Below are 8,306 nucleotides of genomic sequence, written 5' to 3'. Positions count from 1 at the left end.
ATTGAGCTATATTATATAAACACTTTAAGTTTGATCTCTCGGTGATTTACAAAAATCTATATTTAATATATTCTGAGCTAGTCATAATCATTAGAAAAACATACGAATCTATGAAATGTAATGAACTTTACATTTATAATAATTTTACACATAAAGAAAGTACTTTTCATCTTGGCTTAAGTATATTTATTCTGCTCCTTTCTTTTACTCTCCTCGAGTGAATATTTAAAGAAAAGTAACAGTGCGATTATTAAAAACTACATATAAGAGTCACAGGTTTAAGTAGACAATAAACAGATTTTTTCATGATCCAGTAAGAGTCACAGATTTAAGTAGAGAATTGTACAGTGTTTTTTTAATGATCCGGTGAGACTACTTGGTCATTCTTCCTGCTAGAGGGAAGATCTTATACATCAAATTACAGTTCTCTTATATGATCCAAGATTGTACACAGTAAATCTATTCTCATCAGTGATAAAAGGAGTATATTTTACAACAAAAATTACATTTCCAGTTTGTTATATAACTGGACGTTCCATACAGCACATCACAGCTCTCACCTGCAATAAAGGAATCCTCATCGAGGACAGGGAATAACTCAATAAATACCACGCATAAGATTCACAGGTTTAAGTAGACGATGTACAGTGCTTTTTTAATGATCCAGTAAGAATCACAGATTTAAGTAGACAATTGTACAGTGCTTTTTTTTATGACCCTGTGAGATTACTTGGCCTTTCTTCCAGCTAAGAGGGAAGATCTTACACACCAAATTGCAGTTCACTTATATGATCCAAGGTTGTAGACAGTAAACCTATTCTCATCAGTGATACAAGGAGTATATCTTACAGCAAATTACATTTCCAGTTTGTCATATGACTGGGAGTCCCATACAGTACATCACAGCTCTCACCTGTAACAATGGATTCCTCTTTGAGGACAGGGGAAAACTCAATAAATAAAACTGCATCATGTCATGACCAATGAGTCCTAATATCCTATCGCCAGAACGGTATCATGTGTGCTTCACACCCGTTTCTTCTCTAGGGATAGAAAAAAAGAAATTGAGACAAACAAGGAAAATAATTAACTAAACTTTACTTTGAGATGCCTGATGCCCCAGATGCACCTTTCTGTTTCTCTTTCTCTTTCTAACGAAATCCAGCTTTTTCAACATAGACGTAGAGATAGAATCATTCACAAACAATGAGGAAGCTTCGATTGCAGCCCACTTTTCATTAATGTTTTTCTCAAATTGTGAGGCAAACTTGATTTTTGCAGCTTCATTGTATCTTCACTGGAGGGTCGAAGCAATCTAATACCGAGCCCTCGCTTTAAAAAAATGCTATTTCAACGGCAACACGTTTCCTTTGAGACTGCAAAATATTAACGAACAGGAAGAAATCTTCACCTCCAACCAAATAGTCCAACAATTTCAGACGAACTATTTGTTAAGCCTTACAATGAACCGATGCTCTTGGCAAACAAAAACTTTCGGCTAATGAACCAGCTGACAAAGCACGCAAATGTCAGGAATGTTATTATTTAAAAAATGCAGTTACTCTCATTTCAGCTACAGGGATCTTATTATAAGCATAGCCATTTCCATGATTTAAACCAGAAACGTGCTGAAGGCGTACATAAAAAGGCTCTACAGCTTTCCCTTTTCTTAATATTCCCCTTGGTGTTCTAATCGATAGAAAGGGTCTACAAGTTTCCCCAGTTCTGAAAGAAAGCATTCCAAATAGTAAGTTATTTCTCAATCAAACAAAGAAATGACTCCTAAAATTTACATCAATCAACATTAAGGTTGCAGTCAAAAGCAATTTCCTTTGGACAGAAAAGAGTGAAACCTTCTGCTGGAACAGTAAAGATTTCTGCATCCTTCATATCAAATTCTTCTTTCTTTCTCTCAGCTCCGCTAATTATAATATACTGACAATTCCGAGGATCTGTTTGGATGACAACGTCCTGTTTGCAACATACTGTCTTTATGCTAAGTCTCCATATCTGTTTCAAATGCACAGTACAACTAGCGAATTAGAGCTCTTTCAATTTCTCCTTCCTTTATCTCCTTTATTATAGGAGGAAAAATCCATGCATGAGAGTGTTATCCACAAAACTCTTTGTGGAGAAATAGTTCACCGCTTACTTCTTCTCAGCATTGAGCTGAACACCCTTTGCAATCATCGATTGATAATCCCCACACCAGACATTGAAAGGCATCTCGAACATGTGGTTGCGATGGTTTTAAAAAAGTTGATAAACCTAAACGATTCAAAAATACTTTTTCCCGAAAAATGGATAAGGCAGATGAGACCCACTTCACCAGGGTTACTGCACAGAGACTCCATTTTCGAAAGAGACTAATTCCCATAAATAAACATAAATGTATAAAGCTTGCAGCGAACGCAGAGATATAGAAAAATCAAATCAGAATTCAACTACGATAAACTTGTAACAAAAACCCTAAACTACTTGAACTAAACATCAGGGTCACAAACGCAGAGGTTCCCCTGTGTATGAAAGCGATTCATTCCCATAAATAATCGAAAAGGTAAAAAGCTTTCAGAGAAAACGGTGATATAAAAATCAATGTAAAACAAATCAGAACCCAAATATGATAGACATGATAACCAAGTTCCAAAACTATTAACTGGCTAAATCAAAAAAACAATTAACAAGAAAAAGTACAGACTTAAAACAGAGACCATCCAAAGACTCTAAATAAGTTACCATTTTCTTAAGAAGTTCCAAAATAAAAGTCCAAGAGAGCGTTAATCTATTTAAGCTTATTATCAATATACCCTCCTTATCTTTTTGTTCTCTGTCTCGCAATGCATGTTGTTCATGGAAATTGTTTAGTGATCCCTGCCACCATAATAGCCCAAAGAACACATAAGAACTTTATGCTATAAATTTTGAAAACACTGATCAAAGTAATTGGAACATAAATAATCTATGTATTATGGAGACACATCCCCTGTGTTTTTAGACCTGTTTATTATAGGGTATATGTTTCAGGAATTTGGGTACAGATTAAAAACATCCTGTACAGTCTTCTTCAGTTTGCAAAGTTTTTGGGAAATATCTTTTCTTAAGGATGTCTTGAACACAGAATTTTGGAGCCAGCTGATTTATTTCCTAGAAAAATCCATGTTGATCCAATTTTCAATCGTAAACTCAATGACCGAGCAGGAGTTTGAACCTTGGTGGTTGCCTCACCAATGGAATGTTTCTTCCACAACACTAAACGTCCCAAGACATATATAATATATAGATATGTGATTTTTAATTTTTAATTTATATAGTTAATTTTTGCTAAAACAAAGACATACAATTCATTATGTAAGCAATATATCCAAAGTGCTCCACAAAATAAATCTAAATGACAACAAACAAGCTTACATAGTTGTAATATAAGAGCCTACAACACGCAATCATTAAAAATTTGTCTCTACCTAAAATAGTAGTTGCAAGCTAGGTATTGCCAAAACCAGTGGCTTGCTAATCTTTTACTTCAGCGAAATAAATGCCTTTTGTTGAATTCTACCCCATATAAAAGGCTTACCAATCGCCATCAGGGAATATAAAGCATTGTGACTGTGGAATATGATTTGATAAGCCTTCTCAAATATTGAAATGCCCCTAGAAAACTCCTTGCCTCAATCACAATGAAAGTGTTGGATCACTTCAAAATGGCTTCCACTTTTACTAAATTCCTAACAATAGCTAATCTTTGATACTAGACTTAGACAACTATTTGGTGTATTTGGTGACTGCCCTTTTAAAATGTTAAATGACTATTTGCCTATGTAATCAGCAATATGAATATAAACAACAAAAAATTATTTTCTAAAATTCATGGGTTAAACTCTATTTTATTTACTTTCTATATCTCTATGCTATGGAAATGCCCTTAAGTTTTAAAAAGAAGTAGTTTGTATATTTTTCTACAATTTTTTACGATTTTTTTAAAATCCAATTTTTACCCATTTTTCAAATAGTCTTATACTTTTGGTTTGCCGATTTTTTCCTCAAACATTTTTTGTTGCTATGATATAAAGCATTGCAAATGTGGAATATGATTTGATAAGCTTTCTAAAATATTGAATTAACCCTACAAAACTCCTTGTCTTAATCACAATGAAATTCTTGGATCACTTCAAAATGGCTTCCACTTTTACTATTTGTCTATTAGCTTTTGATCTCAGTTACTCCATAGACTTAGCTAATATTTGATCTCAGACTTAGACAACTATTTGGTGTATTTGGTGAGTGCCCTCTTAGAAAGTTAACTAAATATCAGCAATATGAATATAAATAACAAATATTAATTTCTTACAATTCGTGGGTTAAACTATATTTTAGTTGCTCTTTGTATCTCTATGCTATGGAAATGCCCTTAAGTTTTTTTTTAAATAGTTTTTGTCTCTTTTTCTACATTTTTTTTATCTTTTTTTAAATCTGATATTTTTCCGATTTTCCCCCGATTTTTTCAAAAAATCTTATACTTTTGGTTTGCCGATTTTTTCCCCAAACGACTTTTGCTACTATCTAGACATCCCTCAACCGTACTGGGACCAGAAAACCACACAAAATTGAAAACAAAAGAAATAGGATGTGCACAAGGATCTCAAAACCCCTTTATGCCAAGTGTAAACCAACAACACCCACACTAACTATAAAATACAAACTCATTTTGCCATTTTCCACAATGAGAAAAAGAATAAAAGAAAATAGAACATTAATGAGAAAAGAAGATAGCAATTGTGAGAAGAAAGCAAGAGGACAACAAAACTACATCATTTGGAACAAGTTTACTATCCATTACTCATTTGCGCAATGGTTTGCATTTTTTTTCAAAGTTTCAAACACTTTGAGAGGATTTTTTGCTTGTTTCCTGTTTTATGTTTGCACCTACAGTTGTGTTTCAAGCTTTCAAGAAAAAAAATGAACAACAGTGGGGATAGTGAAGGTAAAAAGGTTCAAATTCATAGTGTAGGGATTGTGAGATCAAATAATCCATTGTTTGCACCTATAGCTGTGTTTCAATCTTTCAAGAAAAAAAAATGAACAACAATGGGAATAGTGAAGGTATAAAGGTTCAAATTCATAGTGTAGGGATTGTGAGATCAAATAATCCATTCGAATGCACTTCTAAAGTTCTCTAAAATATGCAAAGGGGCAATTTAATCATATAAAAAACTTGTAGTATGGCTATGTCATTTGTGTGACAGGATATCGAGGCAGCTACACAAAGGTTAACAGTCATTTTTATGCATAAGTGGAGTGGGGGCAGAAGAAGAAAAATAAAAATAAAAAATATATATATATATAAAATAAAAAAATAACCACAATTAAGAAAGATGAGGTGACTAAATTGTACGTGGGAGGTGAGCCAAGAAACAGGGGAACACCAATGAAGACTACACATCAAGGTATGTGATGCCTACCCAAACCATGGACGTTAAGAGTCAAAGGGGAAAGAGTTCTACAAAAGGAAAGAGAAAGCGCACTAGTGCTGAAAGGATGCTCAATATGCAATCATGGGAAGTATTTGAGTCTTCTATTGCCAATTTTTTTTATCCATATCTGTCCCTATTTCAAATAAATGTTCAAAGAAGCAATTGTTGTTAGTCCCTTGTTTACCCCCATAGAGAACATATAATGCACTTTACCCTTGTTGAAGGAGAGCATTTTAAGGTGAGTGGTGACGAAAGAAATGATGAAAACTAGGATAAGGGAGAAATACTCTATCATCATAGATGAGTGAACCAATATTAGACATCAGCCATTTATAAATATCATTTTTTTTTGTCAATGGGCCTTTGGTCTACTGGTGAAGTTGAATGGTTCCAAATGAGCCCACCAAGGATCAAGTCGGATGAGGCCGGGATCGTGCCCTGGGCGAATTTGTTGGAATGGACACCCTTCAGTCTTTGGCTCTAAAGCTTGTAAAAACAAACAGCAAGACAGCATTAAAGAACAGTTTTGGTGCACAAATTAAAAAGGATTTTTGAATCAAATAAATATATGAAACATGTGACAACCCTCCTCTTTGAGCCAACCCATGTATGGGGTTTTTCAGGTATTTAAAAATATTTCTAAGGGTCGACCTCCTCCAGCCTAGGCGTCCTTTTCTATTGAGAAGAAAACTATTTAAATAAAAGTAAAACCCTCCTTTTTTGGGCCAGCCTCATGGGGAAGAGCGCCCATTTTTGTGAAGAGAAATAAAAATAATAAATAAATATTTTACTCCTTGGCCGACTTGTTTGAGGGAGTGCAACCATTAAGTGAAGAGTTGCTTTGTTTTGTATAAATAAGAGTTTTTGGGGGATCATTGTGGCATTCATTCATTACATATATTTCTCCATTAAAGGCAGATTTAAGCATGCTTTAAGAGCAGCTCTGAAGGATTCATGAGAGCATATTTTTAGAGATAATTTCAGACATTAATGTGCAGATGGTCTGAGACTTGTGGGCAGTCTTGTGAAGCAGCTTATTTCAAACCTGTTGAGCAGAAACCTTTGGAGAGTATAAGCAGACCCTGGAGGCAATTCATTGCAAACATTAAGGGCGACTAGTTGTAGATCTATAAGCAGAAAATAAGATATATCAGTCTGTCCTAAAAGCAGAAATAGCAGATCAAACATCAGCAAAGACACTCATTCGCAGCAGACCCGATTTGATTATTAACATATCTATTTCTTTTTGTATGCAGAATTAATTGTTCAACATATCTATGTATTTATAAGAGTTATATGCGGATGAATGTATATATCTAACGGATGCATACATTATTATATACAATATACATATATCTATACATTTAATAATATATGACCAACTATATGATCCTCTACCTGCAATAATCGACAATGTTAGGGCAGGAAAGGGAGTGCAAGGAGCGGGAACGCCACATGAGGCCAAGGGGGATAGAGTTTCCACTCTTGGGCCTAGGTCGGGTACTCTATTGCAGTCCCCTCTGCGAACCTTGTATTGATCAATTGTTGAAGTTAACTAGAAGGGATCCTCAATCATAAGAGGAGAGAAGGATGACATGATAGAGGGGAATAGCGTACAGATCTCATTAGGTTCACTACTTAATGAGAATGGTTAAGGATCACATGAGGCCAAGGGAGACAAATTTTCCATTCTTGGGTCTAGGGTAGGCGATATTTTAGGGCACTTTATCATGTCTTCTTATCTCAAATCCCTGATATGCTTGAATCCCACATATTAATTTAGATTTGCTATATGTTATGATTATATGTTCTCTTTAACCCTAGGAATGGAATGCGTCTCACAAAATAATATCTTCAATGTTATCTAACTTGATTGCAGCTTTCCAAACAGACTTATCCTATCTCATTATTGGGTGTAAATTATATCTCTAACCATATTACATTCTATGTCTATTTGGATCGGTGAATTTAGGGCAAAATTTAAGGTACTCGAAAGGGGACATTACATTATTTTCTTAGAGCTATTTGATTGTTCATAAAAAAAGCACACAAACTTATAGTTTCAAATTTTGAAACATGCCATGAAAAGGTTGATCGATGTTATGTTGTATAAATGGTGACCAATTCTCTGCATTTATATAGGATAGCTAGATTGATGGTGAAGAATGCTAACAAGCACATTTTTTGCACCCCATGTTGTGTTCATGTGTTGAACAATACACTGTAAACATTGAGAAAATAGTTTGGATGAAGGCAATAGTGATAGAAGTTAGAGACAAACAAATATTTATTTGCAACCATTAAACCTCACTTGCTTTGTTCAAGAATTTTTTGAGAAAGGAATTTCTCGAACCCATAGATATTTGGTTTGCAACAATTTCATTTTATTAGAGAGGATGCTTGAGAGTGTAGAAACCTCTACACTTAGTCACAGTTAAGCAGGAGCACCCTTTCAAGCTCTCCCTCCTTCTTGTTTTGTTGGTATTATGCTTCTTATGAAGCCATTGTATATAAAATAATGAGCTAAGTGCTCATAGGTCCTAGGTAGGGTCCTAGAGGAGATCTTAGGGGTCATAAGTCAAAATTGTGATTTCCTTGAAAATGGAGGATATGTGTGTCCTAGAGGTGTTTAGGGGTCCTTCATATCATGGTGGTGTCCTTAGGTTGGCCCATTGTGGGTCTAGGAGTCATGAAGAGCAACATTGGGAAAGTTGCTCAAAAGTTACAAAAGTTGCATGACAACTTTTAAAAGTTGTCAAGCAACTGTTCCACCATGATGTCAAAATCTTTAGGTTGGCATGGACAACCCTAAATGTGGCACACTGACTAAGGTATGGG

The 8,306-nt window shown here is 34.8% G+C and overlaps 1 pseudogene; it reads right to left on the bottom strand.

Moving 5' to 3' along the window:
• Nucleotides 1-277: 277 nt before the first annotated feature.
• On the bottom strand, nucleotides 278-2,226 carry LOC131072893 (uncharacterized; annotated as a pseudogene).
• Nucleotides 2,227-8,306: the final 6,080 nt, after the last annotated feature.

This window comes from Cryptomeria japonica, chromosome 11 (genome assembly GCF_030272615.1).
Source record: "Cryptomeria japonica chromosome 11, Sugi_1.0, whole genome shotgun sequence".
In the NCBI taxonomy this organism is placed as follows: domain Eukaryota; kingdom Viridiplantae; phylum Streptophyta; class Pinopsida; order Cupressales; family Cupressaceae; genus Cryptomeria; species Cryptomeria japonica.
Note: the sequence above shows the minus strand (reverse complement) of the source record. Positions and strands in the feature narration are given on the sequence as shown.